We start from the raw sequence: 24,445 nt of genomic DNA on the forward strand, positions 1-24,445 counted from the left end.
AGTTCATATGTGTGTATGTAAGTCAATGTGTTTGTGTTTGAGTCGAGTTGTGTGTGTGTTTGAGTCCATATGTGTACGTGTAGGTCCATACGTGTGTTTTAAGTCCATGTGTGTGTCTGTCTTTTTCGAACGGACAACACCAGATGTGTGTGTGTACGTCGAAGTGTTTGTGTGTGTCAGTCCAAGTGTGCGTGTCAGTCCATTTGTATGCGTATCAGTCACTCTATGTGTGTGTTAGTCCATGTTTGTGTGCTAGTCGATGTGTGTGCATGGCACCATCTGAGTGTGTAAGTTAAAGTGCGTTTGTGTGTCTATGTTTGTCAGTCGATGTGTGTGTGTGTACGTCGCTGTGTATGTGTGTTGTCAGTCCATATGTGTGTTGTAGTCCACATGTGTGTGTAAATCCATACATGTGTGTGTGTGTCACTCGATATGTGTGTGTAAGTCGATGCGTGTGTGTGTCTTAGTTGATATGCGTGTAAGTACATCAGTGTACTATACGTCAATGTGTGTGTTTTTAGTCCACGTATGTCCGTGTGTAAGTCGATGTGTGTGTGTGAGTTGCTGTATGTGTGTACGTCGATATATATGTGTGTAACTCCATGTGTGCGTATCTAAAGTGGATGTCTATGCATGTGTGACTCCATATGTGTGTGTGTGTACGTCTATGTGTTTGTGTGTGTGAGTCAATATGTCTGTGTGTGTCAGTCCATGGGCGTGTGTGATAGTCGCTTTGTGTGTGTGGCTCCATGTGAGTTAGTGTGAGTCCATTTCTTTGCATGTCTGTAGCTCCATGTGTGCGTGTGAGTCTATGTGTCTGTTTTATTGACCTGGTCAAGGCCTATGATACTATCAGTAGGCCAGGCCTTTGGTGTTCTTCATGCTTTCGGAGTCCCTCCCCCTTTGCTCACGATACTTAAGGACCGTTATGATATTGAGCGGCCCCGCGTCAAACTACAGGCCGTCAGTCACAGCCATTCCCTCTACACCTTGGGGTGTGACAAGGATGTCCTCTGGCTCCCACATTATTTAACATATCTTTTGACCACGTAGTTGGTGAAGCCTTCAATGGCTGTACCGGAGGAATTACCATGTGATACAGATACAATGGGAGGCTGATCGATGCCCGGGTGCGGTCAAGGGATGGCTCCCTATTTCTCAACCATGTTATGTATGCCGATGCTCTGGTGATTGCTACTCACTCAGAGGAGGAGTTGGAGTCGCTGCTGCTGAACCTGGAGCGTGCCACTAAGAGGTTGGGCCTTACCATCAGCCCTACCAAAACTAAGCACCTGCCTGGGTATTTTGTACCATCGGACAATCCACCGCCACAACTCACAATTGGTGATGCGGCAGTTGTGCAGATATTGCAGAGATTCCCATACCTGCCCAGTGTACTCATGACCAGCTCCGGTTAAACAGCAGAGGTCCCACTCCAAATCAGTCGAGCGTCATTATATTTTCATCGGCTGCGTTATGCTGTGTGGAAGGTACCTGGTCTCTCGCTCCGCATAAAGGTCCAGGTCTTCTCTTCCACGGTAATTCCATCCCTTCTCTACGCTTGCGACACGTGCATCCCCTTAATGGAACATCTTCGCCGGTTCGAAACATTTAGGCTGGCCTGCTCACGATCCATCCTGGGTTTAACCGTGTGTGTGTGCATCTAAGTCGATGTTTTCTATGTGTGTGGGTCGATGTCCGTGTGTAAGTCCATGTGTTTGTCTGCCTTTGTCGCCCGGGCAACGCCGGGTACTTACCACAAGTAGTTATATGAACACGTAAAAAAATAATTGAACATTTTACGTATAAAAATATAAATACAGTAAAACCTTGAATTGCGAGAAACTTGGTCTTGGTCTGCGAGTGTTTTGCAAGACGAGCAAAATTTTTAAATAAATATTAATTTGATAAACGAACGAGGTCTTGCAATACGAGTAGTACGTATACGCTTTGTCTAACGAGCGTCACATGATCACAACTGATATACGAGTGCCTTGATATACGAGTGCTTTGGATTACAAACACGTTTCCGGAACAGATTATGCTCGCAATCCAAGGTTTTACTGTATACGTGTGCATACATTTAAAAATTAACGTGTCGTAGTGCGATGACCAGCGGTGTGGTAGTGTTAGACACGCCGTGGTGCTGGTGCGATAACAGCAGCGTTGTAGTGGTAGCAGCTAGACCAGGGGTCGGGAACCTATGGCTCGCGAGCCAGATGTGGCTCTTTTGATGATTGCATATGGCTCGCAGATAAAACAAAATATTCTCACTTGTTTTAATCCATCCATCGATTTTTCACTGCGCATGTCCTGTTCAGGGCTGCAGGAGCAATTGTCCATTATTTTAATTGGATGATACTGGCCTACGTTTGCCGTTGCTGGGTAAAACAGGTAAACGCCCCCTTTTGAATCAGTCTGAGACTGCGTCTGCTCGGTCATTAGCTCAAAGCTAACCCTTCGACGAAGAAGATGGCGAAAAGAAAAAAAGACGACGAGTATCGTACATTTCAGGACGAATGGACCGAAGAATTCGCCTTTGTGGAGAGAGCGGGTTCTGCGGTGTGTCTAATTTGCAATGACAAAATTACATCGTTGAAACGGTCGAATGTAAAGCGGCACTTCGACACGCGCCACGCTACCTTTGCATCAAAATACCCTGCGGGAGACAGCAGAAAGAAAGCGTGCCAAGAGCTTCTGAGCAGGGTGCAAGCTAGCCAGCAGCAACTCCGCGTATGGACCCGGCAAGGTGACTATAATTCGGCTAGCTTTGCTGGTTCTTTAGCAATAGTGAGGAACGGAAAACCATTCACAGATGGCGAGTATGCTTAAACGTTCATGCTGGATGTAGCCAATGAACTTTTTGATGATCTTCCGAACAAAGACAAGATAATCAAACGGATACAAGACATGCCTCTGTCGGCAAGAACTGTTCATGATCGTACCATCGTGATGGCAAACAAAGTGGAGGAAACGCAAGTGAAGGACATAAATGCAGCGCCGTTCTTTTCTCTGGCTTTGGATGAGTCAACAGACGTGAGCCATTTGTCGCAGTTCAGCGTGATTGCAAGATATGCTGTTGGTGACACACTGCGCGAAGAAAGTCTTGCTATTCTGCCATTAAAAGGGTCCACAAGAGGTGAGGATTTATTCAAGTCTTTCATGGAGTTTGCTCAAGAAAAAAGTCTACCTATGGATAAACTTCTCTCAGTGTGTACTGATGGTGCTCCGTGTATGGTGGGGAAAAACAAAGGATTTGTGGCGCTTCTCCGTGAACATGAAAATAGACCCATCCTAAGTTTCCATTGCATTATACACCAGGAGGCACTTTGTGCTCAGATGTGTGACAGGCAGTTTGGCGAAGTGATGTCGCTGGTCATTCGTGTGATCAACTTTATTGTTGCCCGAGGCTTAAATGATCGCCAGTTTAAAACACTGCTGGATGAAGTTGTAAATAACTATCCTGGTCTGCTTTTGCACAGCAATGTGCGTTGGTTGTCAAGAGGGAAGGTGCTTAGCCGTTTTGCGGCTTGCCTGAACGAAATCCGGACTTTCCTTGAAATGAAAGGCGTCGGGCATCCTGAGCTAGCCGACACCGAGTGGCTCCTCAAGTTTTACTATCTCGTAGATCTGACTGAACATCTGAACCAGCTCAACGTGAAAATGCAAGGCATTGGAAATACAGTGTTATCCCTTCAACAAGCTGTATTTGCTTTTGAAAACAAGCTGGAGCTTTTCATCACGGATCTTGAAACAGGTCGTTTACTACATTTTGAAAAACTGAGCCAATTTAAAGATGCATGCACAGCAAGTGAGCCCATTCAAAACCTTGATCTCCGCCAGCTAGCTGGCTGCACATCCAGTCTCCTACAGTCCTTCAAAGCACGCTTTGGAGAATTTCGTGAGCATACTCGTCTTTTTAAGTTCATCACCCATCCAAACGAGTGTTCACTGAACACAGCCGACCTGAATTACATCCCTGGTGTCTCCGTCAGAGATTTTGAAGCAGAAGTGGCTGACCTGAAGGCCTCAGACATGTGGGTGAATAAGTTCAAGTCACTGAATGAAGATTTGGAAAGAATCACACGACAGAAAGCGGAGTTGGCGAGCAAGCACATGTGGACAGAAATGAAAAAACTCCAACCCGAAGACCAGCTGATTCTCAAAACTTGGAACGCGCTTCCTGTCACATACCACACACTGCAGCGTGTGAGTATTGCTGTATTGACCATGTTTGGATCTACGTATGCATGTGAGCAGTCATTCTCACATCTTAAAAACATCAAGTCCAACCTACGATCACGTTTAACGGATGAAAGCCTCAACGCTTGCATGAAGCTTAACCTCACCAAGTACCAACCCGACTACAAAGACATCAGCAAATCCATGCAGCACCAGAAGTCGCATTAATGGTGAGTGTTATAACAACATTTAAAATAATAAATTCAGAGGCTTATTATACTGACATTTAGTTGAATTCACTTTTAAAATATATTATATGGCTCTCACTGAAATAAATTTCCAAATTTTTTGCTTTCATGGCTCTCTTAGTCAAAAAGGTTCCCGACCCCTGGGTTAGTCTGTGGGTCTCTGTATGGTTTGAGTGTGGGTGTCTGTGTGTGGTGAGTCTGTGAGTCTCTTTGTGTGTCTGTGTGGTGAGTCTGTGTGCCTCTGTGTGAGGTGAGTCTGTGGGTGTCTGTGTGGTTTGAGTGTTGGTGTCTGTGTGTGGAGAGTCCGTGAGTCTCTGTGAGAGGTGAGTCTGCGGGTCTCTGTGTGCCTCTGTGTGAGGTGAATCTGTGGGTGTCTGTGTGGTTTGAGTGTGGGTGTCTGTGTGTGGAGAGTCTGTGAGTCTCTGTGAGAGGTGAGTCTGTGGGTATCTGTGAGGTGAGTGTGCGTGTCTGTGCGTGGTGAGTCTGTGGCCCTGTGGGTCTCTGTGTGAGGTGAGTCTGTGGGTGTCTGTGTGGTTTGAGTGTGGGTCTCTGTGTGAGGTGAGTCTGTGGTCTCTTTGTATGTCTGTGTGGTGAGTCTGTGGGTCTCTATGTGAGGTGAGTCTGTGGTCTCTTTGTGTGTCTGTGTGGTGAGTCTGTGTGTGTCTGTGTGAGGTTAATCTGTGGGTCTCTGTGTGGTTTGAGTGTGGGTGTCTGTGTGTGTCTGTGTGTGGTGAGTCTGTGGGTGTCTGTGAGGTGAGTGTGCGTGTCTGTGTGTGGTGAGTCTGTGGGTCTCTGTGTGAGGTGAGTCTGTGGTCTCTTTCGGTGTCTGTGTGGTGAGTCTGTGTGTATCAGTGTGAGATGAGCTTGTGGGTCTCTGTGTGTCTCTGTGTGAGGTGAGTCTGTGGGTGTCTGTGAGGTGAGTGTGGGTGTCTGTGTTTGGTGAGTCTGGGGGTCTCTGTGTGAGGTGAGTCTGTGGGTCTCTGTGTTGTGAGTCTGTGGGTCTCTGTGTTGTGAGTTTGTGGGTCTCAATGTGTGTCTGTGTGTGGTGAGTGTGTAGGTCTCAGTGTGTGGGTCTCTGTGTGAAGTGAGTTTGTGGGTCTCTATGTGAGGTAGGTTTTGTGGATTCTAGATTTTACAGCTTAAAGGACGCGACCTGGGCTTGGCTGTTTTCACTCCAACGCTGTCCTCATGACAACAGAGTCCCTTCACCTGATGAAGGCTGCTTGTGTTGTGGCCGAAACGTCGTGATTTTTGTTGTTTTATTTTTTACCTACGTGACTTTACCGAATAGAACCAAAGAGTATGGATCCTTGCAGTCACGAAAGCTTCAAATCTAGAATTGGTCGTGCATGTCACGTATATCGTTTATTGTTAAATTGTAATCACAATTCCTGTGATCACTGTTACATTGTTTTTATAGCTTTATTTTGGTGATTTCGAAAAGGTTCTGGTTTAGCCATATTTGTTTGTTGAAATACACAGAGTTAGACTGGTAACTGCAATTGAAATTGTCTTATGGTTGTTATTGTTTGACAAGCATCCCACTGGGATTTTTGCACACAGCGTTGATATGCGGTGCTTTTTCTGGAAGACTTTGCTGTTTTTTTCCTGGATTTTTTCTGTTGCATGTAGTCACTTTAAGATGTTTCTTGTTCTTTTTTTAGTTGGTTGTGGTTGCACCCGATTCAAGAGCTGAATGGCTCACAGGGCTATACCTAATAAATGAACTGAACTGAACTATGGGTCTCTTTGTGTCTCTATGGATAAGCGTGGTTTCTTAAGCGAAAACTGGGGAATGTGGTGGTAGCTTAACATAGGAGACGATGGGAGCTCTATGGGAGTTTGCCGGCGAAGGCAATTGTAGTGCGGATAGTTAGCGAAGCTTATGTCATGTAGGGAATGTGGAGGGCAGGAAACGTGAGAGCCTATGGGTGCTCTATTTGATTGGCCGGCGACGGCGATTTTAATGCATAGTGCGGATAAGCGTGGTTTCTTAAGCAAATTGGGGAACGTGAGGACAGGTAATGGAGGCTATGGGAATAGCCTGTGGAGGTGATTGTAATTTGTAGTGTGGATAAGAAGATGGTTATGTCGTGTAGGAAATGTGGTGGAAGGTTTGATGTAAAACCTATGGAAGCCTATAGGAGTAGCCAGTAAAGGTGATTGCAATTTGTAGTGTGGATAGGTTAGGTAAGCTTTGTTAATGACGACCCGTGCAGAACTCATTAATTGTAACTCAGACACGTGTCCCATCCCCCTTGTGACGTCACCACGGCACTTATGAGGCCATGTGAAGTTTCGAAGGGTTGCTGGACAGACCCAGCAGGTGCTTTGGGTTGACTGCTGTGCCAGGCTCGTTGCAGGAGGAGGTTACGGGACAGACTCAGCAGGTGCCATGGGTTGATTGCTGTGCCAGGCTAGGTACAGGAAGAGGTCACGGGACAGTCCCAGCAGGTGCTATGGGTTGACTGCTGTGCCAGGCTAGGTGAAGGAGACGGTCACGGGACAGACCCAGCAGGTGCTATGGGTTGTACTGCTGTGCCAGGCTAGGTGCAGGAGGAGGTCACGGGACAGACCCAGCAGGTGACATGGGTTGACTGCTTTGCCAGGCTAGGTGCAGGAGGAGGTCACAGGACAGACCCAGCAGGTGTCATGGGTTAACTGCTGTGCCAGGCTAGGTGCAGGCAGAGGTCACGGGACAGACCAAGCAGGTGCTATCGGTTGACTGCTGTGCCAGGCTAAGTGGAAGAGGAGGTCACGGGACAGACCCAGCAGGTGCAAAGGGTTGACTGCTGTTCCAGGCTGGGTGCAATTGGAGGTCACGGGACAGACCCAGCAGGTGCCATGGGTTGACTGCTGTTCCAGGCTAGGTGGAGTAGGAGGTCACGGTACAGATCCAGCAGGTGCCATGGGTTGACTGCTGTGCCAAGCTAGGTGCAGGAGGAGGTCACGGGACAGACCCAGCAGGTGCCATGGGTTGACTGCTGTGCCAGGCTAGGTGCAATTTGAGGTCACGGGACAGACCCAGCAGGTGCCATGGGTTGACTGCTGTGCCGGGCTAGGTGGAGTAGGAGGTCACGGGACAGATCCAGCAGGTGCCATGGGTTGACTGCTGTGCCAGGCTAGGTGCATCTGACAACAAACATCTGGGCAGTTCACCTCCATTGGTTCAAGCAAAGCCTGTCTCTTGCTTCTGCTGATGAGACACGGAGCTGGGCAGACTCCAAATACACAGCAGCAGCAGCAGGCATCTTCAGGGTCGGGATGGAACCCACGACCTCCTGCGTACCAGGCGAGGTAGTTAAATTTCATCAGGGTCGGGATCGAACCCACCACCTCCTTTGTAACCAGGAGAGGTAGTTAACATCTCATCAGGGTCGGAATTGAACCCACGACCTCCCGTACACTAGGCGAGGTAATTAACATTTCCTAGCCACTGTGATGATGAGAGAGAGAGAGACGTAGACTCCAAATATACAGCAGCAGGAATCGTCAGGGTCGGGACAGAAACCCACGACCTCCTGTATACCACGCGAGGTAGTCAAAATCTCACCAGGGTCAGGATCGAACCCACCACCTCCTGCGTAACCAGACGAGGTAGTTAACATCCCATCAGGGTCCGGGATCGAACCCACGACCTGCGTAACCAGGCGAGGTAGTTAGCATCTCATCAGGGTCGGAATTGAACCCACGACCTCCTGTGTACCAGGCGAGATAGTCAACATCTGGATCCAAGTCACCTGAGACCCCAGGCAGCAGCAACTCGCCACAACAAACACAACTGCAACGTTCTGTTGAGTCCGCTTATTTATTAACAACAACAATCGATAAACAAACAATGGTCTAGATATATATGTACACGTTATTACATTATAAGTTATTTTTGTATCTCTATCCTAACTCTTCACACGCGCACGTGGCTTGGCAGGCTCTCGTCCATTGTGTGGTGAGTGTGGATGGTGAGTGTGGGTGGTGAGTGTGGTGTGGTGAGTGTAGTGAGTGTGGGTGGTGAGTGTGGGTGGTGAGTGTGGTGACTGTGGGTGGTGAGTTGGGGTGGTGAGTTTGGTGAGTGTCGGTGGTGAGTGTGGGTGGTGAGTGTGGGTGGTGAGTGTGGGGTGGTGAGTGTGGGTGGTGAGTGTGAGTGGTGAGTGTGGGTGGTGAGTGTGGTGTGGTGAGTGTGGGTGGTCAGTGTGATGAGTGTGGGGTGGTGAGTGTGGGGTGGTGAGTGTGGGTGGTCAGTGTGAGTGGTGAGTGTGGTTGATGAGTGTGGGGTGGTGAGTGTGGGTGGTGAGTGTGAGTGGTGAGTGTGGGTGGTGAGTGTGGGTGGTGAGTGTGGGTGGTGAGTGTGGGTGGTGAGTGTGGTTGATGAGTGTGGGGTGGTGAGTGTGGGTGGTGAGTGTGGGTGGTGAGTGTGGGTGGTGAGTGTGGGTGGTGAGTGTGAGTGGTGAGTGTGGGTGGTGAGTGTGGGTCCACTCCGCTACTCTGCTGTGGGCCGCCCACCACAGAGCAGCAGGCGGCTGAGCAGCGAGCGGAGTGAGCGGAGCGCCCTGCCCACACGCGCCAGGACCCCTCGCACCCTCTCCTCTTCTTCCTTCTCCTCTCCATCCTCCTTCTCCTCTTTATCCTCCTCCTCCTCGTTGTCATCATCCTCCTCCTGCGTCTCCACCACCTCCACCACCTCCGTCCTCTCTCCAAATGTCTGGGTGAGCGGGGACAATGGCGATGGCGATGGGAGCTTCTCCTCCGGCTCCGCTCTGTGAAGAGAGAGGAAGGAGCACCACAGCAGCACATCATCATCATCATCAACATCGTCATCATCATCGTCATCATCATCGTCATCATCCTCATCATCATCATCGTCATCCTCATCATCATCATCGTCATCATCGTCATCATTATCATCGTCATCATCAGACCCAAAGAGACCCATACTCATAGAGACCCATACAGACCCCAGAGACCCATAGACCCGCAGATACCCATAGACCCACAGAGACCCATAATCACAGAGACCCATAGAACCACAGAGACCTATTGTCCCACGTAGACCAGAAGCAACTTGACCATCTCAGCTGATAGCCGAATCAAGAGGGCTGACAACATCATCTTCATCGCGTGGACATTCATAGCGGCAGTCAAATACTCGAAGTGCGTGACGCCGAATCTCAACGTGGAGGGGACAATCTGGAGGACCCTGAGAAGAATCCATGTGGTGACCACCACGGGGAGAGAAACGCAGACTGCAAATATACAGCAGCAGCGGAATCGAGCCCACGACATCATGTATACCAGGCGAGGTAGTTAACATTGTATCAGGGTCGGGATCGAGCCTACGACCTGCTGTATACCAGGCGAGGTAGTTAACATCTCATCAGGGTCTGGATCGAACCCACGTCCTCCTGCGTACCAGGCGAGGTACACAGAGAGAGGCTCACCGTGGCTCAGCAGCTGCAGAGCCCTGCACAGGAGTGGTGCCGACGCTGCTGCTCATGGCGGTGGTGGCCCAGCTGGTGGTGGTGGCCCGGATAGTGGTGATGGTGGGAGTGGCCTCGCTGGCGGTGGGGGTGGCCTCGCTGGTGGTGGGGCTGGCCTCGCTGGTGGTGGTGGCCCGGGTGATGGTGGTGGCCCGGATGGTGGCGGTGGTGGCCTCGCTGGTGGTGGGGGTGGCCCAGCTGGTGGTGGTGGCCCGGGTGATGGTGGGGGTGGCCTCGCTAGTGGTGGGGGTGTGCCAGCTGGTGGTGGTGGCCCGGGTGGTGGTGGGGGTGGTCTCGCTGGCGGTGGGGGTGGTCTTGCTGGCAGTGGGGGTGGCTCCGCTGCTGGTAGTGGCCCGGGTGGTGGTGGTGCCCCTGATGGTGGTGGTGGCCCGGATGGTGGCAGTGGTGGGGGTGGCCTTGCTAACGGTGGGGGTGGCCCAGCTGGTGGTGGCCCGGGTGGTGGTGGTGGTGGTGGTGGTTTGGAGCCAGCTGTGAGCCAGCGCCTGCTCAGGCGTCATCCGGAGATTCGGATCCCATCTGTTGGGAGACGCACGGGGAGGGAGGGAGGGAGGGGTCGGGGGGTGGAGACGCACACGTGGTGAGAGGGGCATGGTGAGATGATTTGACAGGTTGGGAAGTGGGGGGAGTTTGGGGAGATTGCAGCGGCGGGGGGGGGGGTGAAATGGAGAGGGTGCGAGGGAGTGTTGGTGGGTAGTGAGTAGGTGGTCTAGATTGGTGGCAGAGCTGTCAACCCGTACGGTTTATAAGATATTATTTTGCAGGGTAATTGAGTTTTCAGGTCCGTGCATAGTGCAACCGTTTCCATTCTGGGTAACAACAATTATTCGTGTCTATTTGTTTGTGTTTGTCCCTTGTGATGGGACTTTGCAGGATGAACGTTGAGATTTATAAGGGTCACACAGTGACCACTAATGTCTGAGTTGGGCCTGTAGTAAGGTTGAGTAGTGATAAGGTTTTGACAGGTATGGGGTGGTGAGTGGGGGTGAGTGAGGGGCGAGTGTGGTTCGTACTGCAGGCAGCGGCTGACGAAGTCGACCAGCTGAGGGTGATGGCCCTGCAGTGCGCGGTGCAGGGGGAGGCTTCCTGGTGGCCGCTGCTTGGACAGGTTGTAGGGGAGTCCCTCGGAGTCTGCAGACAGACAGAGAGACGCACGCAGAGTCACCAACCACCACGTCTCCCACATACCCCCTCATCCACTTAACTACCCACCTTCCTATCCACCTACTCACCCACTCACCCACCTACATACCCACTCACCCACCCTCTCACTCATCTACCCACCCACTTACCTACCCACACACGCACCCAGTCACCCACTCACCTACCCACCACCCACTCACCTACCTACTCACCTACCCAACCACTCACTCATCCACCCACTCACCCACCCACTCACCCACCCACTCACTCACCTACCCACCCACCCGCTCACTCACTCAACCACCCACCTATGCTTCCTAACGACTGCTACTGAGAGCCCCAAACCAAACCCCACCTACCACCCCCGGGAAATCAGAGCCCTCCCCAGCCCCACCCCCCCACAAAAGAACCCGAAAAAGAGCCTCACTGCTACCCCCACCTAACAAAACGGAATGGGTTACGTCGCTTGCACCAGCCTGCCCAAGCCCCTCAACTCACCAAATAAAATTGTCCTGTTTGGGGCTTCGTCTACCATCTTTTTCGGGGGCATGCCCAGGATCTGTGCACGGTTTCGGACGAAGACAAAAGGAGGAGTGGGGGGGGGGTTACAGCCGGTGTAGCCTCAGCGGGCCCATTGAGGCAAGTGCCGTCTGTCAGCGGTGAGTAGTGGCGAAGGCAGCGCGTGTGGAGGCCAGCACTGTGTACAAAGACAACAATCCCCCCTCCTAGTCTTAGCCTTATCTCATTGCTGGGGCAAGTGCTGTTAGTCGCGAGCAGCACCAATGAAGGCCGCGCTGTGTACAATGACAACAATCCCCCCTCGCCGTATTAGCCTCATCTCATTGCTGGGGCAAGGGCTGTTAGCAGCGAGCAGCACCTTTGAAGGCCGGAACGGCACACAAGGGGGTGGGTGCCCAGCACCACGCCCGGCCACCTTTGTCTCCCCCAGTGGAAATGTTTACTACACACTGCTACACCAGGTACTCGTTTGAGGCTGAGTCAACCTATGAGAGGCCATGGACCAGTTCAGATATTCCTCGCTGGTGTTCTGTGGCCGTGAGAGGGAATACAAATTCATGAGTATGGGTGTCTGTGGGTCTGCATGGGTCTCTATGAGTATGGGTTTCTGTGGGTCTGTATGGGTCTCTTTGAGTATGGGTTTCTGTGGGTCTGCCTGGGTCTCTATGAGTATGAGTCTCCGTGGGTCTGTATGGTCTCGATGAGTATGGGTCTCTGTGCAGACCAACAGAGACCCATACCCATAGAGACCTGCCTGCCCACCCACTATACTCACCATACCCACCCACCATACCCACCCACCATACCAACCCACTATACCCACCATACCAACCCACTGTCCATACCTCGATGCAGCAGGGCAGGTGTTCTTCGTTGGTCGGTGAATCGAAGAGCACCTTGCCGGTAGCAAACTCGGCCAAGGTGCAGCCCAGGGCCCACATGTCCACAACGCAGGTGACACGGTAGCCCAGCAGCAGTTCCGGGGCCATGTAGGGCAACGTCCCGCCCACGTTTTGGGCTGCACAGCAACAAAAACAACATGGACGATGAATATAAAGTGGTCCCTCCATCAACAGTGACGTGGGTTGAACAGGTTTTTTTCTTTTTTCGGTCGGTTAAACGCATAGTCGGCTTCTGCGACCGATATTTCACGGCGGAGGCGAGATTTTGGGTTGGACCGTGTACTCTGGCTGTAAACGTCGTAGTGGGTTTACATCTCCAGCACACCGGTTAGTGCTGTGCAAGTGGCGAATTGGAGCGTCCTGTTTACGTGACGTTGAACCTCACTGGCTGGCTGAGTCGGATGGCAGCGGGTTTTACAATGCAACGTTTATGGTGACACTAACCCTGAAAAAAAAACTCCACGCACGCAAAGCCACTCACTTTTATGCTTCAGGTAAAAGCTGACCCCGAAGTCGGTGACCCTCACTTTGCCAGCCGCGGTGAGCAGAATGTTGTCCTGGACAAAGGGGAGAAACAGAGAAGGAATTCCACGCTCTGAGGTTACGGCAAGAGTGTACAGCCAGCAGTGGGTCGATCACGCAAAGTGACGCATTTACACCCACACGGGCAGCCCCCCCCCTCCCCCCCCCAACTGTTGGCATGGGCTATGTGCCTGAGATCCGTTCAAAGTCGTTTTAATAAACTACTAAACCTATTTGTTTTATTCTACTACCAGGGTGTAAGGCCCCGCTGAGCTGCTGTGTAGCTATTTTATTGGAAACGACCTGGCCATCACGTAATAAGATCATCTCAACCAAGGAGCTGATATCATCATTATCATCATCAGCATCATTGTGTGGACATTTATAGCAGCAGCCAAACAGTCTAGAGCCTTGTTTCAACAGGCCCATAGAGACCCATACCCACAGAGACCCATACCCAAAGACTCATACTCATAGAGACCCACACAGACCAACAGAGACCCATCCTCATAGAGACCCACATAGACATATAGAGACCCATAAAGACCGAAAGAGACCCATACTCATAGAGACCCATACGACCCACAGAGACCCATACTCATAGAGACCCATACAGACCGAAAGAGACCCATACTCATAGAGACTCGCACAGCTGTAGTGGCCTTGATGACGACGGAGAAGGTTGAATTGATACTACAGATGCTTCAATACAGTAGGGTAGCGACCCTGACACTCGAAGAGGCAACGACCTCTTCACCCGTTCTATATAGAGGGAAGTGTTCCCCAAGTTAATGCCCACGTTAACTCCCTACCTCCCCCTATACGAGACTCTCCTCACAGGAGGCTAACTGACCTGGCCCAGCTTCGGCGCAGGTCTCGACCACCAGCCACACGAGTCCGGCCCTTAGAAGGACATCGGCCCTCGCGGCTCTGGGGTCGCACCACTGGCTTGCTCTGCCCGGCCCTGAAAAGGGCAGCGAGTCAGAGGAGTTCCAGGGTCTGGCTAGTCAGTCTTCTCTCTTCACTGGCTCTTTTTCTTGGCTTGGTCGAACTGCCCTCTCTGCTCTCCGGGTCCCACCTTTTATACAATTTTCCCACCGAGGGGCGGGTTTCTGTGGGATCACACAGACCCCCATCCCCGTCCCCTCAGGAGGCCCTCGTCCCACATCACACAACCGCCCACAACAGGTTTGTACCGCTTCCCAGAGAGGCGGGGTCCTGTGGGATGGCACAGACCCCATAGCCCCCTCCCCTCAGGAAGCCTGGTCAGGGATGGCACACTCACCCGTAGCGGTAAGTATTGTAAGTCGCCCGGTTTGGTGCGTGCGTGCTCCAACATCACCACTACACAGACATAGAGAGACCCATACTCATATAGACCCACACAGATATAGAGAAACCCAAACTAAAACTAAGCTGTTTTACTTTACTAGGTGTAAGGCTCTGAGCTCTCCCACTCTGAGCTGCTGTGCAGCTGTTTTGTCAGAAGCGACCTGGCCATCACAAATGATAGCTCAACGAAGTGGGCTGATATCATCATCATCACGCGGAAATGTTACAGCAGTGGTCAAATACTCTAAACGCGTGGTGATGTTGATTCTGCACGTGGAGGGACAAATCGGAGGAGAAAAATCCACGCGACCACCACGGGGATAGAGAGACGCAGACTCCAAATATACAGCAGGAGTCAGGGTCGGGATCGAAACCACGACCCCCTGTATACCAGGCGAGGTAGGTAACATCTCCTGCTACCTCCTGCATCTGGAAGGAGGAGGTGGCAGAGTGACGGTAGACGGACGGAGCCAGCGCATTGACCCTGCGATCAACCGAAGCCGGCCTGCCTCCGCACCAGCAAACCAAGTGCCCCGACGAGAGGGCACGACCACCGCGCCCGCTCCGCTCACCGGCTTGATGTCTGCGTGGACAATGCCCAGCCCCTTTGCGAACAACAAGAAGTCGAGGATGGCCCTGGTGTACTCCCTCAACCGCCTCACGTAGATTCGCCCAATGCTCCCTTTGCTCATGACGTCATAGAGGCTCTTCCTGGCACCACAACGACAATGACGATGATGTTAAAACCCCTTTCCCGTTCCGATGACCTCCGCGTGGCGACCCACGACCCCGACCCCAAACCGACTGTGCCACTTGGTTAGTTTTGGGGGGGGGGGGGGGTCATGACACGCCTCGTCGCTCCGCGGTATTCATCCGTGGCCTCGCCGCGCCGCACTAGCTCTGAGCGAACTAACGCGCACAAAACATTGCCGCACGTTCAATATTTTATGATAATAATTTCATCATGATTTTATTATAATTTCACCGTGATTATGTTATTATTACAATTTCCATTTTATTATTTCATTACTATCATTTTATTAAATCATATCACAATTTAATAATACATTCATTATTTCTCTTATTACTTTATTATCAATATTTCTTAATTTAAAATGTTATTCTAATTTTTATTAGCAATATATTTGTATTATTATTTCATTATAATTTCCTTGTTATTATTTTGGAAATTTTTTCCATCATTTGATTGCCATCTTATTGTTCATTATACTTTTTCATTATTATTCACCTATTAATATCGTATTATTTTATAATTTAACAAAACATGCTTATTAATATATATTTTATTAGCAGGTGTACCCGTTCTTCGCACGAAAATTTATAGTTTAGTCCATCACAGATGTGATGTCACCGCTCACTGCAGTGCAATAGATTATATCCATTATCCCCCCCTCCCCCCAAAGTACAAAAGTATATTTTATACTTTTTACATTGTGTAGAGTATGGAAGCTACCCATATGCCAAATTTAAAGTTTGTAGCATGTTGGGAAGTATGCTAAACATTTCGAACAGACAGACATATCTACAAATATCCCTTTTATATATAAAGATTTCACAGGAAACCCATAAAAAAATGATGCAAGCAGGAAACAAAAAATCCGAAACAAATAAATTTCACTAAATCGGATGTTTTTCACTGAAGGAAATTCAACTTTAACCCACTTCTACGTAAGGTCGATGTAGGCATCTCGGGAAGGGAATGACGTGGCGAGCTGAATATAGTCGCGTTCCCTGAGTAATTCCAGACAGTGTAAGCTGTGCAAATTTCACGACGTCAGAGCTCAGCGTTCGAGAGTTTTTGCTGCTTCACACAAACAGATGGATTTTCTGCTTAATATTTAGGAGCGAGGTGAAATTAGTCGCGTTGACTTATTAAATGGAGGCAGCTTTGCCGCGCATTTGTGCGGGATACACGGCCTATGCGGAGGGTTGGGGGGGATGCGTGACGTCAGCAGGCACACTTCGTAACGCTGCCGCATGCGGGTGACATCACAGATGTGACGTCACCGCTCACTTGCCGTGCAATATTTTAAAAGCGTTATTGCGCCCCCCCCCCCAAAAAAAATATATACAAAAATCTATTTTTATACATTTTACATTGTGTACAGTATGGAAACTACCCACATGCCAAATTTAAAGTTTGTAGAATGTTGGGAGTATGCTAAACATTTCGAACAGACACAGATTCACAAATTTCCCTTATATATAGATTTATGGGGAGCGTTTCCGTGAGTCGCGTCTTCCGCATTGGCACATTCTGTTTGCGTGACAACCCTCACTAGTTGGCTGTGTCGGGTGGTGGCGGGTTTAACGACGCAACATTTATATATTTACGCGATCTAACCCAAAAATACCTTTATTATGGTTGATATTGGTCGCGAAACCCTGCGTGCAAAACTCAATTAATAAATGTGATGAATCGATGAATCTACTTGCTTGATCAAATATTAAATAAATATGAATTCCGAAAAAAATCAACTATCGAGCAGGGCAATGGATACGTGCACGCACGTGGGTGGGTGTTGGGGGGGTGGGAAGGTTCGCGTACTTCAAGAGCTCGACGACGAGGCAATTGTGGCCGCGGAATTCAAACGTGTCCAGGACCCGGATGACTCCGTAGCGCTCATCGCTGGCCCTGCCCTGCAGCTCCTTGGCCAGCTCCATCCTCTGGTCGGCCGCTGTCGAGGAACTGTGCAGCGGGAGGTGGAAGGCCACAAAATCAACGGTGACTCTTTGTGGGTGACTCTGCGAGGGTCTCTGTGCGTGACTCTGTGGGGTCTCTGTGGGGGTCTCTGTGGGTGACTCTGTGGGTGACTCTATGGGTGACTCTGTGGGTGTCTCTGTGGGTGTCTCTGTAGGTGACTCTGTGGGTGTCTCTGTGGGTGACTATGTCGGTGGCTCTGTGGGTGTCTTTGTGGTTGACTCTGTGAGTGACTATGTGGGTGACTCTGTGGGTGTCTCTGTGGGTGACTCTGTGGGTGACTGTGTGTGATTCTGTGGGGGTCTCTGTGGGTAACTCTGTGGGGTCTCTGTGGGGGTCTCTTTGGGCGTCTCTGTGGGTGTCTCTTTGGGTGACTCTGTGGAGGTCTCTGTGGATGTCTCTGTGGGGGTCTCTGTGGGGGTCTCTGTGGATGTGTCTGTGGGGGTCTCTGTGGGGGTCTCTGTGGGGCTCTCTGTTGGGGTCTCTGTGGGTGTCTCTTTGGGGGTCTCTGGGGGTGACTCTTTAGGGGTCTATGTGGCTGACTCTGTGGGGGTCTCTGTGGGTGACTCTGTGGGGGTCTGTGTGGGGGTCTCTGTGGGGTCTCTGTGGGTGACTGGGGGTCTCGGCAGGGGTATCTGTGGGGTCTCTGTGTGTGACTGGGGATCTTGGCAGGGATCTCTGTGGGTCTCTGGGTCTGGGTGTCTCTGTGGGTCTCTACGGGTCTGGGTGTCTCTGTGGGTCTCTGTGGGTCTCTGGGTCTGGGTGTCTATGTGGGTCTCTAAGGGTCTGGGTGTCTAGGTGGGTCTCTGTGGGTTACTCTGCGGGTCTCTGGGTCTGGGTGTCTCTTTGGATCTCTAAGGATCTGGGTGTCTCTGTGGGTCTCTAAGGGTCTGTTAGTTTTTACTGTAGAGTTAGAAATAGTTGTACGGCAGTTATTATTTTGTTAGTTAACTTTAGTTCATAGCAGTAGTCTTACAGCAGGTTAATTATTTGGTGAGTTAGTTCATAGTTAGCAGTAAAATGTCGATTTAAAGCTTTCGTGACTGCAATGATTCATCTTCTGTGGTTCTTTCGGTAAAGTCACGTAGAATGAGAATAAAATAATAAATTGATAAAATAAAATAACACAATAATATTCTCACGACGTTTCGGCCACAACACAAGCGGCCTTCATCAGGTGAAGGGACGAGACTGTCTGGTAGGACAGCGCTGGAGTGAAAGAGCCACGTTCAGATCACGGCCTTTAAGCTGTGTGAGAGGAACAAAGCGCCTTGACAAAGGAATAAGCATATAATTTAGCATTGAAATGGCTGAATGATTAGCTTGTGACTGGTCACAGAAATAGCTATGTTAAAAGTTAAAGCATACACATCCGCAGAGGCACCCCTTGATAAAGGAATTAGCATAGATTTTAGCATTGAAATAGCTAAGTTAAAGCATACACATCCGCAGAGGCACCCCTTGACAAAGGAATTAGCATAGAATTTAGCATTGAAATAGCTGAGTGATTAGCTTGTAACTGGTCACAGAAATAGCTACGTTAAAGTCAGAGCATACACATTCACCGAGGCACTTAGTACAAATCAAACAGGAGAATTTAGCATTGAAATAACTAGGCGAATTTAGCATTGAAATAACTGAGTGATTAGCTAGTGACTGGTCACAGAAATGACTATGTTGAAGTCAAGGCCTACACATCTGAGCTATTCACAGTACTATATAGTGAACCAATAAAAAAACTAAAATATAAATTACCTTAATGTTATCAATAAACTCTATATTCTCCAATCAGCTAAGCTACCAACAATAAGTCGTTATATATCACAATGCTATATGGCGAAAAAATGGGTGGATTCTTACCCTCAACTATAGCACCACGGATAGCTACGGGCCCCGTTCAGACGGACGAGTTCATCCATGGTCGGAACAGAGGAGGGAAAGAGAGACAGCTGCGAGGCGCTATTATACTCCATGTTGTAAACCATACCATTAACCTTGGTGTGAGAGGTATTAAGAGTCAATGCTGGCGAAAGAGCTGTGGTCTGAAGGGCATCATAAAAATACAATTAATTAAGAACATAAATGGTTTAAAACATCTTTCCAGTGGTTACTAAGCCAGAATCCATCTTCTCGGTTGAAATTGTCTCTGTGCTTGTATATGTGAATGGCCTCATGAACGAATCTCTCATGGTAGCCGGTTGGTTTGCAAAGAACCTCTGTCTTGGAGAAGTCAATGTCATGTGAGCCCACTGAATTATAACAGTGATCTGCCACGGCAGAGGAGTTCGTCTTACCGTGTTTCAAGTCTGCTTTATGTTCGCGGATGCGGTCCGAGATGTGTCGTTTGGTTTCTCCAATGTAGCTACTACCACAGAGGCACTTTAGTTTGTAAACGCCCGGGTACTGTATGTCTGGAACAGCATATTTTACAGATGGAACTAAATCACGGATTTTATGTACTGTGTTGAATCGGACCTGGATCTTGTGTTTATTCAGGATTTTGGAGATCTTTTTAGTGACCCCTGCAATGTAGGGTAAGGTGATGGTTTTGAGTGGCTCCACAAGAGGATCCTTCTTGATGACTGGAGTGATGGCTTTGCGGATTGTGTAGTCGGAGTAACCATTAGCCCTGAGAGCTTGGTGCACGTGCTTGAGTTCACTGGTAATGTGTTCCTGGTCGGAAATGCATTGGGCTCTATGGTATAGAGTCTTGATGAGGGAGTTCTTTTGGGATGGATGGTGGTGGGAATCCGGTTTCAAGTAAGCATCTGTATGGGTAGCTTTCCTGTAGACAGAGTGGCTCATTGAACCATTATGTTTCCTTTTAATTAAGACATCCAAAAAGGGTAGTTTGCCATCTTTTTCGACCTCCATGGTAAATCTGATGGCTGGGTGTATGGAATTGATGTTGTCGCGGAATTGGTCTAGAGCAGGCTGGCCATGTGGCCAGATGACAAAGGTGTCATCAACGTACCTCTTCCATAAGGTCGGGCGTAGAGTGGCAGTCTGGATGGCGTTAGTTTCAAATGTTTCCATGAATACGTTGGCTACAACCGGAGATAGGGGGGAGCCCATTGGGGTGCCCTCAGTTTGTTTGTAGAAAGTTCCATTCCAGGTGAAGTATGTGTTGGTTAAGCAATGTCTTACCAGGGGGGGTACATCAGTATGGAGTCCTTGATGAACCAGGTCTTCAATGATAGCGATGGTGTCAGGTACCGGGACTTTGGTGAACAAGGACACCACATCAAAACTGACAAGCAGGTCGTCTGGGGACAGGGAAATGCCTTTGATTGTCGATACCAGGTGAGTAGAATTTAGTACCGCAGAGGTGGTTTTTCCAGTGAAAGGTCGCAGTATATCAGCAAGAAAACGTGCCAGTTTGTAGGTGGGGGAGTTGATAGTAGAGACGATGGGAGAATATTATTGTGTTATTTTATTTTATCAATTTATTATTTTATTCTCATTCTACGTGACTTTACCGAAAGAACCAAAGAAGATGAATCATTGCTTTAAATCGAAATTTAACCGCCTCTACGGGGAGGGATTCCACACATCCTTAAGATCATTCAACAGACTCCGGGATAAGAAGGCTCAACTAATCGAGTCTCTCACCTTTCTGAAGAGATGCCGCGACTCTAAGGTAATACCAACCGCATTAACACTAACCTCTGCTGTTGCAACTTCTCTCAATGCAAAACGAATTCTAGCTAGAACTAGCTTCGCTCTGATCTCGGAAAAAATCAGACTTACACGCACCAAACTCGATCAGTTAGACAAGACACTCTACAAATCACACTTAAAATTGACAGCAACAATGTCTACATCGGATTGGGAACATGTAGACAATATGACTACCTCTTCGGCTGCCACTATGTCGACCAAATGTAGGGACAATTTGATTTCCAAATTCAATCAAATCTCCAGCAAAAAATCGGATCCACACACCGAAAAGATAGACGTCAACAAAGTCGTAATTAATCGCAGTAACAGTTCCATTTCTGATGGTCTGAAATCCGTTTTAGCTAAAGGTCTAAACTTTGCTGTCACACCGAGACACTTACCGGTTAATGATATCATTGCCCATGTCGACGTTGCACTCAAGGGCTTGAGTCACATCTCTGCAGTCGTAGCAAGATCTGAAATCGCTGCAATCCTCAAAAACGCTAAGTTGCCACCCAGCAACATCAGCAAAGACGAACGATTTGAATTATTTCAATTAAAAAAGAGGGATGATATTGTCGTCCTCTCTGCCGACAAAGGCAATGCCACTGTCATCATGGACAAAACAGAATATAACAACAAAATTCAAGAACTATTCAATGATGGCAGCTTCACAAAAATAAAAAGAGATCCCACCAACAGCCTGGTCACCAAAACGAACAAAATCATCTCTGATTCAACAGCATTAATTGATGAGATCAAACAGTTCTTGTTGAAACCCTCTGCTGCCAGACCACCAAGATTATATGGCCTTCCAAAGATACACAAAGAAGATACACCCCTTCGTCCCATCGTCTCTACTATCAACTCCCCCACCTACAAACTGGCACGTTTTTTTTCCTGATATACTGCGACCTTTCACTGGAAAAAACACCTCAGCGGTACTAAATTCTACTCACCTGGTATCGACAATCAAAGGCATTTCCCTGTCCCCAGACGACCTGCTTGTCAGTTTTGATGTGGTGTCCTTGTTCACCAAAGTCCCGGTACATGACACCATCGCTATCATTGAAGACCTGGTTCATCAAGGACTGCATACTGATGTACCCCCCCTGGTAAGACATTGCTTAACCAACACATACTTCACCTGGAATGGAACTTTCTACAAACAAACTGAGGGCACCCCAATGGGCTCCCCCCTATCTCCGGTTGTAGCCAACGTATTCATGGAAAAATTTGAAACTGACGCCATCCAGACTGCCACTCTACGCCCGACCTTATGGAAGAGGTACGTTGATGACACCTTTGTCATCTGGCCACATGGCCAGCCTGCTCTAGACCAATTCCCCGACCACATCAATTCCATACACCCAGCCATCAGATTTACCATGGAGGTCGAAAAAGATGGCAAACTACCCTTTTTGGATGTCTTAATTAAAAGGAGACATGATGGTTCAATGAGCCACTCTGTCTACAGGAAAGCTACCCATACAGATGCTTACTTGAAACCGGATTCCCAACCACCATCCATCCCAGAAGAACTCCCTCATCAAGACTCTATACCATAGAGCCCAATGCATTTCCGACCAGGAACACATTACCAGTGAACTCAAGCACGTGCACCAGGCTCTCAGGGCTAATGGTTACTCCGACTACACAATCCGCAAAGCCATCACTCCAGTCATGAAGAAGGATCGTCTTGTGGAGCCATTCAAAACCATCACCTTACCCTACATTGCAGGGGTCACTAAAAAGATCTCCAAAATCCTGAATAAACACAAGATCCAGGTCCGATTCAACACAGTACATAAAATCCGTGATTTAGTTCCATCTGTAAAATATGCTGTTCCAGACATACAGTACCCGGCCGTTTACAAACTAAAGTGCTTCTGTGGTAGTAGCTACATTGGAGAAACCAAACGACATATCTCGGACCGCATCCGCGAACATAAAGCAGACTTGAAACACGATAGGACGAACTCCTCTGCCGTGGCAGATCACTGTTATAATTCAGTGGGCTCACATGACATTGACTTCTCCAAGACAGAGGTTCTTTGCAAACCAACCGGCTACCATGAGAGATTCGTTCATGAGGCCATTCACATATACAAGCACAGAGACAATTTCAACCGAGAAGATGGATTCTGTCTTAGTAACCACTGGAAAGATGTTTTAAACCATTTCTGTTCTTAATTTATTGTATTTTAATGATGCCCTTCAGACCGCAGCTCTTTCGCCAGCATTGACTCTTAATACCTCTCACACCATGGTTAATGGTATGGTTTACAACATGGAGTATAATAGCGCCTCGCAGCTGTCTCTCTCCCCCTCCTCTGTTCCGACCATGGATGAACTCGTCCGTCTGAACGGGGCCCGTAGCTATCCGTTGTGCTAAAGTTGAGGGTAAGAATCCACCCATTTTTTCGCCATATAGCATTGTGATATATAACGACTTATTGTTGGTAGCTTAGCTGATTGGAGAATATAGAGTTTATTGATAACATTAAGGTAATTTATATTTTAGTTTTTTTATTGGTTCACTATATAGTACTGTGAATAGCTCAGATGTGTAGGCCTTGACTTCAACATAGTCATTTCTGTGACCAGTCACTAGCTAATCACTCAGTTATTTCAATGCTAAATTCGCCTAGTTATTTCAATGCTAAATTCTCCTGTTTGATTTGTACTAAGTGCCTCGGTGAATGTGTATGCTTTGACTTTAACGTAGCTATTTCTGTGACCAGTTACAAGCTAATCACTCAGCTATTTCAATGCTAAATTCTATGCTAATTCCTTTGTCAAGGGGTGCCTCTGCGGATGTGTATGCTTTAACTTAGCTATTTCAATGCTAAATTCTATGCTAATTCCCTTATCAAGGGGTGCCTCTGCGGATGTGTATGCTTTAACTTTTAACATAGCTATTTCTGTGACCAGTCACAAGCTAATCATTCAGCAATTTCAATGCTAAATTATATGCTAATTCCTTTGTCAAGGCGCTTTGTTCCTCTCCCACCGCTTAAAGGCCGTGATCTGAACGTGGCTCTTTCACTCCAGCGCTGTCCTACCTGACAGTCTCGTCCCTTCACCTGATGAAGGCCGCTTGTGTTGTGGCTGAAACGGCGTGAGAATATTATTGTGTTATTTTATTTTATCAATTTATTATTTTATTCTCATTCTACGTGACCTTACCGAAAGAACCAAAGAAGAGTTAGCAGTAAGTTTTACGTCAGTTAGTATTTTTTAGTTTGTTCATATTTAGAAGTAGTTTTATGGCAGTTAGTATTTTGTTAGTTAGCAGCAGTTTTATGGAAGTAAAATTTAGTTAGTTTGTAGTTAGCAGTTTTATGGCAGTTAGTATTTTGTTAGTTCATATTTAGCAGCAGGTTTTTGGCAGTTAGTGTTTTGTTAGTTTATAGTTAGCAGAAGTTTTACTGCAGTTAGTATTTTGTCAGCGAGTCCATAGTTAGTGGCAGTTGCACGGCAGTGCCTCCAATCATTTGATGATTATTTCCCGAGAGCGCGAGCCACCGCGGAAGGCCCTCTGATTCACCACTAGGGCAGTGACAGCATCTTGACAGCCACGAGCGTTTTGGTTTTGTGGTCGAGGCACTGCAGCACCAGGCCCTGGCCTCCCTCGCCGATCATCTTCTGCACCTCATATCGGTAGTGGAGCTGTTCCTTGCGGACCTAGGAGGCGGAGGAGGAGGCAGAGGCCTGCAGTCA

The sequence above is a fragment of the Petromyzon marinus genome, assembly GCF_048934315.1.
Source record: "Petromyzon marinus isolate PM22_M1 ecotype Great Lakes invasive population chromosome 68 unlocalized genomic scaffold, UKy_Petmar_22M1.pri1.0 chr68_unloc.1, whole genome shotgun sequence".
Lineage (NCBI taxonomy): Eukaryota > Metazoa > Chordata > Hyperoartia > Petromyzontiformes > Petromyzontidae > Petromyzon > Petromyzon marinus.